The sequence below is a fragment of the Pinus tabuliformis genome, chromosome 6 (assembly GCF_031772625.1).
Source record: "Pinus tabuliformis cultivar Carrire ecotype Pingquan chromosome 6, CPIR1, whole genome shotgun sequence".
Classification (NCBI taxonomy): Eukaryota; Viridiplantae; Streptophyta; class Pinopsida; order Pinales; family Pinaceae; genus Pinus; species Pinus tabuliformis.
In genome coordinates, this window is record NC_142292.1 from 679,173,518 (window position 1) to 679,185,093 (window position 11,576).

An 11,576-nucleotide genomic window follows, 5' to 3' on the forward strand; every position below is an offset into this window, starting at 1 on the left:
GTCAATGTGACCTCCCGGTGATATTGCTTCCAATGGATATATTCGCGGAAGATTGAGGTCGCTTGGCCAGTAGATCTGTCCTTGTGGCCCTACACGCTCTGGCGCTTCCAGAAAGTCCGGTCAGCACAGAGCTGCGCTGTCTGAAGATTGTGATCGAGCATTCTGCATTGTGGTCGAGATTGTGATCGAGCATTCTGCATTTCGTTTCCAGAGACCGGTGTGACGGGATGCTGCTTGATTTTGCCCGATCCTGTTGGCTTTGATCTCCGTTGGGCCTTGTTTGAGATTGCCATGATTTCCTGTAACGAGGACCCCTAGTGGCCTAGGCTTGTGCTTGCAGATCCGATTGATGGATATTGTGGCAGTTGGCTCTGAGTTCTCCCGCCTCCTGATCCTGCCAAAGGCTGTGGTACTCTGCCAGATTGGAGTCGATCCCTTCATTTGCCAATGCATCAGCTAGCTTGTTTGCTTTCCTTCGAACGGCTTGGAAGGTGATCCCTTTCATGTTGCAGAGTTGGCCTTGGAGATCTTTTAGTATTGCTGACAGCCTCCAGCTTGGGGTTACTTTGTGCACCTGTGCGCCCATCTGGAGTTTCCTGATTAGCCTTATTATTATCTCTGAATCGCCCTCCACTATCAGAGGTAGGAGTTTGTATCGACCAACCAGAGTGAGGCCTTGGAGGAGAGCGATTAGTTCTGCTGCGTTATTGGTGTTCACTCCGAGATTGTCGTGATAGATGAGGTGAATTGCTCCTGTGTGATCCCATACTGCTCCCCCATAGCCTGCCATGCCCGGGTTTTGCCTTGAAGCCCCGTCGAAGTTGAGTTTGAATGTGTTAAAGGGGGGCAGGGTCCATTTTTCCTGTGTCGTGCCTGTTGAGGTCTGGTTCCTTCCACCAGAGCTGGTCCTTGTTTGAAGATGCAGTATCTGTATTATTCTTGCCTCGTTTGGAGATGCGTTGCCCTCTATCTTCTGTATGCCCATGGCGTTGACTGTTTCTGTGATTAGCAGTCGAACTTTCCTTATCAGCATATGAACTCCTGTGGCTATGTTTTTGAATATTCTTGTGTTTCGCTCTTTCCATAGGATCCAAACTAATGCGCCCGGAACTAAATTCCAGGCACTGTTGACCAGGGGATTGGAGGATATGGAAGATCTCCACTGGCTTAGTGAAATTTGGATGGAATTTTTGTCTCTATCTGATTGTCTGAAGACCATGGCCATGTCATCCCACAGAGAGCAAGCCGTGGGACAGGTGTTGAGTAGGTGATTGAGCGTTTCCAAACCATTCTAGTAGAGCATACATCGAGAAGGGCCTACAAAACCTCATTTCTGAAGGTTGTCCCATGTGAGAGCCCTGTTATGCAAGACTAGCCAAGAGAAAACTGTAATTTTTGGCCAAGTTCCTCTGCTCCACAGGGTTTTCCATTTGTGGTCTGATTGTTGATCCGGGGAGGCTGCCAAGAGCTTATAAGCTTCTTTGAGATTGAACGTGCCTTTGGGGTTACTTCCCCATCCTAGGATGTCCTCTTTGTTGGATCTGAGGATTCTTCTTTTCTCCAAGTCTTGTAGAAAAAGGTCTACATTCCTTGGTTCTGCTGGGGTATGCCATTGTTCTCTGGAAATCCAGTTCTGCCATATGGTTGCTTCGCTTGCCGGTTGCCAGTAGTCTGCTACTGTAATCTTGCCTTCCTCCTGCATGACTCTTTTAAGAGTGTTCCAGTCTGGGTGTTCCAAGGTTGGAAGCTGCGGCCAGGCATCTTCCCAGAATAGGGCTGTGTTGCCTTGGTGTACTTCCCAGAAGCTATGCTGCTGAACAATATGTCTATTTTCCCAGGCTTTGTTCCAGATTGGGGATCCTTGAGTGGTGCCTGTAAGCCGGATGAGGTCTTTGTCCCTGATTTGGGTTGTATACTTCGCTTTCCACAGGGCGCCCTAGAGGGAGTCAGGATTTTCAACCCATCTCCACCAGATTTTTGCTGCTACGGCCTTGCTTAATATCTCAGGGTCTCGGAGGCCCAAACCTCCCTCCATTTTTGGTTTGCAGATGTCTGTCCATTTGAGGAGGGCCCATTTGGATTTCTTAGAGGGTCCATTCCAGAGAAAGGAGCGCTGAATGTTTCGGATGGTCTTGTACGTCACCTTGGGGCCTGCAAGTGCTGAGAACATGTAGGCTGGCATGGTTTGAAGGATGGACTTTATCAGTATCAGTCTGCTGGCCATGTTTAGTGCCCGGTGGGTCCAGCTGCTTAGCCTAGCTCTCATCTTGTTGAGGAGGGCTTCCCAGTTGCTCGATCTGTAGGCATGTTCCGAAAGCGGTATACCAAGGTATTTGGTTGGAAGGGAGTTCTTTTGAATATTCAGAATTCTACTGAGATTTCTCTGCACAGGAATGGATGTGTTGAAGAAAAAAAGTTTGGATTTGGTTAGGTTGATTTCCATACCTGAGGCTTCCGAGAAAGTGTTTAACACCTTGCTGATGGTGTGAGCTTCCTGTACTGTGGGGGCGCCCATGAGCATGGTATCGTCCACGAATTGCTGATGCGTTATAGTGGGTCCTTGGTGTACCGGTTTGATGCCTTTGAGTTGGTTCTGCTGCTTTGCCTTGGTTAAGGATCTTCCTAGCCCTTTTGCCATTATGATGAAGAGAAAAGGAGACAGGGGGTCTCCTTGTCTGATACCTCTGGATGGACGGAAGGGTTGTAGGGGTCCTCCATTTAGCAGAATAAAGAAGAAGGCACCTGAAACCAGTTCCATTATCCAGTTTGTCCATAGCTGGCTGAATCCAAAAGCTTGGAGGATTGCTTTCATGTATTGCCAGCTGATTCTATCAAAGGCTTTGGACAAATCAAGCTGGATTAACATGCCTGGAGATATGTTTGTTTTGAGAGTGCAATATTCCTGGGTGAGGATTATGCTGTCAGTGATCTATCTTCCTTTGACGTAGCCAGTTTTCTCTTGAGAAATGATTGAGGGGAGGATGGATTTAAGTCTGTCAACCATCAATTTGGAAAGGATTTTATAGAGGACATTGCAAAGGGCTATGGGGCGGAACTTATCAGGGGAGTCAGCCTGGTTCGATTTGGGGATTAAGGTAAGGAAAGTCGCACTAATGACAGGAAGGACTTTCTTGGTTCTGTGAAAGTTTCTTACAAGAATAAGAAGGTCAGCTTTAATGATGGGCCAGCACGCCTTGAAGAATTCAATAGTAAATCCATCAGGTCCAGGGGCTTTGTTCGTGGCCATGGAGAAGACGGTTTCTTCAATTTCCTGTTCAGTAAACTCTCTTAGAAGTAGGGCGTTTTGATCCTCTGTAACTAAGCTGGGTATGGCCCTTAAAATTTCCTTTATGGCTTGGGATCGATCTTGAAGGGGTTCGCTGAGAAGAGAGGTGAAGTAGGAGTTGAGCTCAGATCCGATGTGATCCCTTGAGAAGACTTGATCGCCATCTGCAGTTTTGAGGGATAGGATGCGATTAAACGCTCTATTCTGGATGGTAGACTTGTGAAAGAAGCTGGTGTTGCACTCGCCTTGTTTTAACCATTGCACTCTCGATTTCTGTCTCCACAGTAGCTCTTCCTGTTTTAGTCTTTCTTCCCATTGCCTTTGCAGAATCGATTCTTGAGTGTTCCGCTCCTCATTGGGCCCTTCTGTGATCAAAGTTTGTTGGAGGTTCGCCATTTTTACCTCGAGTTCTTTTTTGGCTTGCATTATGTCGCCAAAGGTATCTTTGTTCCATTTTTTGAGGTTGGTCTTTATGGTTTTGAGCTTCTGCTGGATTATGTACATGATGTTGTCGCTCCTTATGGTGGTTTGAGTCCACCAGTTTTGTATATTCTGCATGAATGATGGGTGCTCTGTCCAAAAGGCCTCAAATCTGAAAGGTCTGTTTTGGGGTTTATCCAAATTGGTGAAGTGGATCTGCACTGGCCAGTGATCAGATCCCCCTATGGGCAGAATGTTGGCCTCCATGTCTATGTTTTGCAGCTGAATGGATTCCGACATGAGGAATCTGTCAAGCCTTGAAGCTATCTGTCGGTTTCCTCCTTGCTTATTGTTCCAGGTATGTAGACCATTGACGGTGGGGATGTCAATGAGTTTGGAAGCAGCAATAAAAGTGTTGAATGCTTCCGAGTCCTTATCCAGTCTTCGTAGTCCTCCCTTTTTCTCTGCTAGATTGGTAATCATATTATAGTCTCCTCCTAAAATCCAGTGATCTGCCCCATGGTGTTGTCTGACTTCATCCAGGTCTAGCAGCATCTCCAGCTTTTCCTGAAGTCGTTGGGGTCCATATACATTGGTAACGCAGATCAATTGCCCTGAATCTGGCATGTTAAAAATCACCGATAGAGAGTGCTTGGTGGACAGAGCATTTTGTATTATGAATTTGCTTTTGTTCCAGAATGTGATCAACCCTCCTGCTTGCCCGATTGCATCTATGCTGATGCATTGATGACTGTTGGAAACAAGTTTTTTGAGAGTTTCCATGCTCTTGGAAGAGCATTTGGATTCTTGCAGTAGGACAATGTCTGGGTGCTGCGAGAATAGGCGGTTTTTCAGGATCCTTCTTTTGGAGGTACCATTGAGCCCCCTGATGTTCTAGGTTGTGATTTTCATTGAGTAGTCTTTGGAGCAGAAAGGACCAATGCCCTGATTTTCCCCTCATTGATTAGGCGTCTGCCCAGCTCTTGTATCTGCTATCTTGTGGATTTGCACCCTCTTTTCCTGCCTGGTCCCCGTGGTTTATATTGATCCAGGTCCATGTTGGCTTGTATTCCTGTTTGGATGCTATTTCCCCATTGCCTTTTGGCTGCATTCTGGTTGATGTATTCCAGCTGCAAGTAGGCCATTTCTATCTTCTCCAAATGGTCTTGAGGAATGGAATCGACTCCCAATTTGGACCATTGCTCGTTGACCTTTTGAAGATCTATATCACCAAGGATCTCCTCTAGAGGATTGCTTGAGGGGGTTGTGGAGGGCTGATTTAAATGCATTTCTATGCTTTGCTGGTTTTGCTTTGAGGTTTCACTGGTGGTATTCTGGAGCGAAGAGGAGTCCTAATGGTGTTGTGGTGCCTGGGCATGGATTAGGTCAGAGATTGAGCTTAGGGCTTTGGTGGTAGGCGTGGGTTGGCTTGAATATGTTTGATTATGATCAGTGGGGGCCTGAGGTGCTGTTGGGTGCTCCGATGAGTCAAGATTGCCCAAAATTTCAAAGCTATTTTGCTGGGTGGGGGTCTTATTGGTGGGGGTAGTGTTGGTGGGTTGTTTTGGAGCCTTTTTGCCTCTCTTCCCTTTATTCTTTCTTGAAACGGGGGTGAAGCCAGGAGCTGGAGTTTCCCCTTGTTCCTGTTGTGCTTTGGGCTGTGATTGATTGCCAAGGCATCCGTGGCTGAGATGTCCATGCTGGCGGCAGGTTCGGCATCTGAATGGGATATTTTCATAATCAATGGTTTGCTTCCAGTGCACTCCTCTATGGATCAGCTCCATATGGCCTGGGGGGGGTCCTGAAATATCTAAGTAAACACAGATTCTAGCATAAGCTGTGTACTTACATTGTGATGTTAGATTTGAGGCTTTGATGAAGACTCCCAACTTGTTTCCTATGGCCTCCAAGATTCGCTTGCTCCAGTAATTCACAGGCATAGAGCGAAGGCGAATCCATACTGGAACTTTTTTGAAATCCTCCTATTTTGGAGAGAAGTTTGGCCTCCAGTACGTGAGATATAGTCTGGCAGAGTTGTAGAAATATGGTCCTCCTTCGAAGATACGATCTCGGTCTTCCTTGTGGGCGAAGATGACAGTGAAAAAGCTTCTCGCTCCCAGCTGGAGCTCGAAATCCCCTTTGGGTTTCCATTTCTGGTTTATCCACCAGCATAGAGCCTTTTCATTCAGTCGAACCCCCATGAATCTGCAGATCAGGGCGTGTTTGCTCATGTGGTCTCTATATTCGTCTATCCATGGATCTTCAATGATTAGTCTTGGTATTTCCTTTGAGATGGGCTTGCATGGGGACGATTCTTGCTCGCTGTGTCGATTGGGATTGTGCCCCGCTGATTCAGTTCCTTTTGGCTCCGATTCGTGGCTGGTTCCCTCAGATCTGGAGCTGGTAGGGAAGTTGGGGGTTTCCATAGGGATGCTGCCGAAAATGAAAGGCGTAAAAGAAGGGGGGGTCGAACCCCCCCGGAGTTGTGCATGGAGCGAATCAGGTGAGAGCTTCGTTGCAGATCTGTCTTGTATTGGTCGATTCTGCAGGCTGGCTTGCCGAGCCGAGCTCAGGGTTTTGCAGGGTTTCAATCCTGTCGTCGCTCTTCAGAGGCTCGTGCTCTTTGAAAAATCTCATCCACTTTAAATTGAAGTAAGAAGCCTCAATCAATTATTATTTAAATAAAACTTAAAAAAAACTATCTTTACAATATTTTATTATTATAATAATGAAAATAAATTTTCTTACCCTCTTAATAAATAATCAATTATTATTTAAATAAAACTAAAAAAAACTATCTTTACAATATTTTATTATTATAATAATGAAAATAAATTTTCTTACCCTCTTAATAAATATTAAAAGTATTATACTTTTAATGAAAAAGCTGATTTTCATAATTTTAATAATTATTAGATAATTTCAACTTTAAAAACTGAACTAAATGAATTTAAAAAAGTAGTTCATCATATTCAACTTCGAACATTCCAGTGACACTCCTAAATTATTAAATATAAATCTTGCTAAACTCGATAAGGCTTTTACGAACAACATGAAACATATAGTAACATTCCTGAATTATTACATATAAATCTACAAATAAATCTTACTGGTCTTGATAACTCTCCTATACAGAAGTGAAATTTATAGTTTTTTAAAATTAATTTTTTATTTTATTATTATGAACATATATTGCTTCAATTTTAATATTGATATGTTTTATAAAAATGATATATTTAAAAAATATGATTATTTTTATTTTTTAAGGAAACAAAAAAACATTTTATTAAATAAAAAGCATAGGTTATAATGATAAATTTTATCTTTTTCACTTTAACCAAAAATTTATCTTATGATACAAATGTACTGTTAAACAAAAGTGATTCTCGAATATTTCTATAAAATATATTTTAATTTCATAAAAGATAACAAAAGCATTTTTATATTTCTCATATTCAAAATTAAGAAAATCAATCTAATATATAATTATTAGTATTATTTTAAGAGTTGTTTTTAGTGTGATTTTTTGGTAAATTTAAAGTAAAATTTTAATTTGTGTTATTTAATCTAGTTTTTTATGTATATAGATTCAGCACCTTGGAAAATTTTTGGGGCACTTAGATTACGCAATCTCATCAAACTTGTAATTTCACTATCGAATTTTAGAGAAATTAGATCAAAAAACCTACCTTAAAAGTTTAAAAAAAATCGCACTTCCAGAAAAAAAAACAAGTGCAAAATACAACGTTATACAAATCTACAAGGAAACAATACCGTACTCGTTCACGTGATGGATAGATTCCCTAAAGAATTATTTTCAACGATAAGGCTCAAATGCCCAGAAATATATATATATATAAAGATACGCAATAAAGCTGAGAATGACGACATGACATTGGTAAATGTGAACGTTTCGTGTACCAACTTCTGTGGATCAGTATTGGGTCCACAATCGTTGAAGAGTCTCATATCACGCACAGAAATAAAGAGGGGACAAACAGTCGTTGCACACCATCAGAGTTGTGAGAGGATGGGATTAAATTGGAAGTTGCAATAAGTTATCTTATCACTGAAAGAGGACAGGGGCTCTCTCGTTTACGGTACCTACATAATTGTGAACGTTGGGATAAGAAGCTACGTATTCTGATATGAGGATTGTCTATTATTATATGAGGAACATCTACTGTCTGCATATTGTTAATGGCTTCGTGGTCATGTTTAGGGCTTTGGCTTATAGCAGGTCATATTGTTAATGGCTTCGTGGTCATGTTTAGGGCTTTGGCTTATAGCAGGTCTCGAACAAAGTAATTGATAAATGTGTTTGAACTATAATGTCTAATATTATATAATTGTAAGTATTTAAATATTATCTTCTAATTACAATTACAATTTGTTAGTGTGGATTAATATTATATAATTGTAAGTATTTAAATATTATCTTCTAATTACAATTACAATTTGTTAGTGTGGATTAAAAGTTAAATGGTTAGTGTAGATTAAAAGTTTTGTATGGAATTTAGTTTTTGTTATATTTCATATTTAAAATTTTGAAGGGTGGAGTTGAAAATGGAAATTAAAATATCTTAAAAGATAAAAAAAAATTCAAAATAAAATATACCATTAAAAAAAATTATTCCAAAAAATAGATCGAAATTTAACTAATACATTTTTTTCTATATAATAGAACTCTATTCTAATTCAAATATATATTTTTCTAATAAATATTAAACATTCTTTATTATAACTTTTATTTATAATTCAAATATTTTATAATCCATAATTATTTTTTAATATAATACCACCTTATTATCGTTCAAACATTCATTCCGTGTTACAATTTTTATCTATGGTTCAATGAGTCTAATGCATAAATAAATTTTGGTACTTTCTCTCCTGCGTTTATATATATATAATGATATAAAAATTGAAATATATTTTGTTTTATTTTAATAAATATTAAACATTCTTTATTATAACTTTTATTTATAATTCAAATATTTTATAATCCATAATTATTTTTTAATATAATACCACCTTATTATCGTTCAAACATTCATTCCGTGTTACAATTTTTATCTATGGTTCAATGAGTCTAATGCATAAATAAATTTTGGTACTTTCTCTCCTGCGTTTATATATATATAATGATATAAAAATTGAAATATATTTTGTTTTATTAAAATATTATAATTAAGAGGTTGATATAATTATTTATAATATTTATTTGAGAAAATGATTTAGTTTTTTGAAAAATGATTTTGTTTTTATTTTAGATTTAGATAAAAGAGAAAGCACATAAATATAATAATAGATTATTAACATTATAATTTTAAAAATATTATAACTATAAATATAATAAATAATTGATTTTTTTGTTATGAAATATTATATAAACTATGTTCAAAATTTTATGGATAAAGTAAAAAGAAACAAATTCACTAATTATAATACTAATTTTTAATATGAAAATTGATTAAAATATTTTGCTATTTTTATTATAGATTTTTAAAATTATAGTTGTAAATTAATTTTAATTGTGTTGAAGATATATTTTTAACATTATATTTATATTTTGAAAATCACAATTAAAGTTAAATTAATAATTTTATATTTTCATCCATTATGATTTCCAAAATGTTAGACACACTTTCAACTTTTTTGACTTGTTAAATCACTAAAATCATAGTTTTAAAAAACCGTTTATAAAAATCGGTTACCGGTCTAATCGGCTGGTTAGCAAGGCCGTCGGTCTAAACCGGCCAAAAAACCCGGTTCAATCGCCCATTTCGCTAAAATTTGCCCTAAACCGGTGCTAACTGGCCCGTTTAGGACGGAACCGGCCGATTTTGTATCAAATCGGCTAGTTCCATCCTAAACCGGCCGGTTAGAGGCACGCTCACCATGTAATTCAAAAAGTGTAATGCGGACTGTGTTTTAGGGGTTTTGGGGGGAAACTAAGGGTGTTTTCCCTCCAAAAATACCCTCTCCAAGCCTTTAAGAGGCCCCTCTCACTCTCATTTGTCTCACACCACTGTTTTGGAGTATTTGTGAGTTTGTTTGTGAGCTTGGAGAGTATTGAGTTTTTTCTAAAGTAGTCATCTTGGAGTTCGGGTTGGAGCTATTTTGGAGATAGTGTGTAGCTATCAGTGGAGTTGCCATCTTCAAGAGGAGGCTAAGGAAGCTAGTTTGCATTTCCAGGTAAGGATTTACACTTGAAAATTCCTCATTTGACTGTTGTCCATGAATTAATTTTTTTTATGTGTTATAAACTTCTCAATTCTATGATCTATCATCCAGGTAGTCATAATGCCTCCAAAAGCCAGAGATACTACATGGGCTCATTGTGATATGATTGATGGCAAAATGATCTGCAAATATTTCCAAAAATCCATTCAAGGAGGGGGTATTAACAGGTTCAAGCAACACTTGGCTGGGATAGGAGGCCATGTAAAGCCATGTGGAGCACCAAATGAAATAATAGGGCATATTAGGGTAGAATACCTTCAGAAGTTTGAGACTCAAGTCACTGAACCAATAGAGAAGTTTGTGACTACAAAGTTTGGGAGTTGAGACTCAACCAACTGAGTTTGATCATGATGACTGAGACTCATGAGAAGTTTCAACTTCAAGTGATAATGTTGATCACTATTATAGTATTACTATTATCATATATGTAAAGTCTAGACTGGAGTCTTGTAGTAGGTCACTGACCCCATAGTTTGCGGGCTTTGTTTTTGCACTCTAGAGTCCATTTAGAGCCTCATTGCTTATGCATTTTGTCGATGATATGTATATGAGTCGGTGCCATTTTGATATATTCACCTTTACATGGTATATAAATGAGCAATCTTTGCATATTTTGTCTCTATTGGCTTGGAATCATGGTTTTAAATCTTAAAAATAGTTTTTTCATTAAAAAATAATTATTTAATGTATTTTTCTAAAACCAAACTAGTCCCGGTTAGACGTTGTTAAACTGGTTCATTAGATGGACCGGTCTGATCACTGGTTCCGGTTTTAAAAACTATAACTAAAATTATAATTATAAGTATCTCTAAACACTTCTATCTCTTCTTTTAATTCATAGAAATAAAATATTAAAAATTTTCAATTAACCTCTTATTTTTTTAAAATCTCATAAACCATAATAATTTTAATAGATGACCACCCACTATTATCATTATCATTTATTTATTTTTAATATTATATAAATAAAAAATTATATATATAGATATAGATATAACCAATCACCTACACTTTAACGTGGCAAAAACTCAAACAAAGAATTCTATAAAAAGGGTCGAAGATATAGGCTTCTTCATCATATATGAAATTGACAAATTTAGATTTTTGTTCCGGTTGAAATTTCGAAGGGCTTTGCGAATGGTAACTTAGCAACCTATTTTGTTTTATTTTCCATATAAAAGTTTTATTGGTTAATATTTTATATAATATTTTAAATAAATATATTTCATATAGTTTTTAGTTAAGGTGATAAAATCTATATTAATTTAGTTATTAATGGCTATTTATTTATAAATGAATGTAAATTTATTAATGTTATTCAATGAAAAATAGACTTTTTGAAATCATTCATCAAAAGTAGATTTATTGAAACAATTTATTGATTATTCATAGTGGGTAAACTTTTATTTTGGACTTTGGGTTTTGGGTTTCGGATTATTAGTATATAATGAAGAAAAATTCTTAGCAAATCAATAACAAATTAAAGTTTTTATTTGGTAAACAAAAATAATTTCAACCTAAATAAAATTCGTAAGAAAGTTAATTTTCATTATAATAATTGCTAAAGGTTATTTTAAATAAAATAATATATATTTCTAGTAACATTTAACTTTAATATCATATA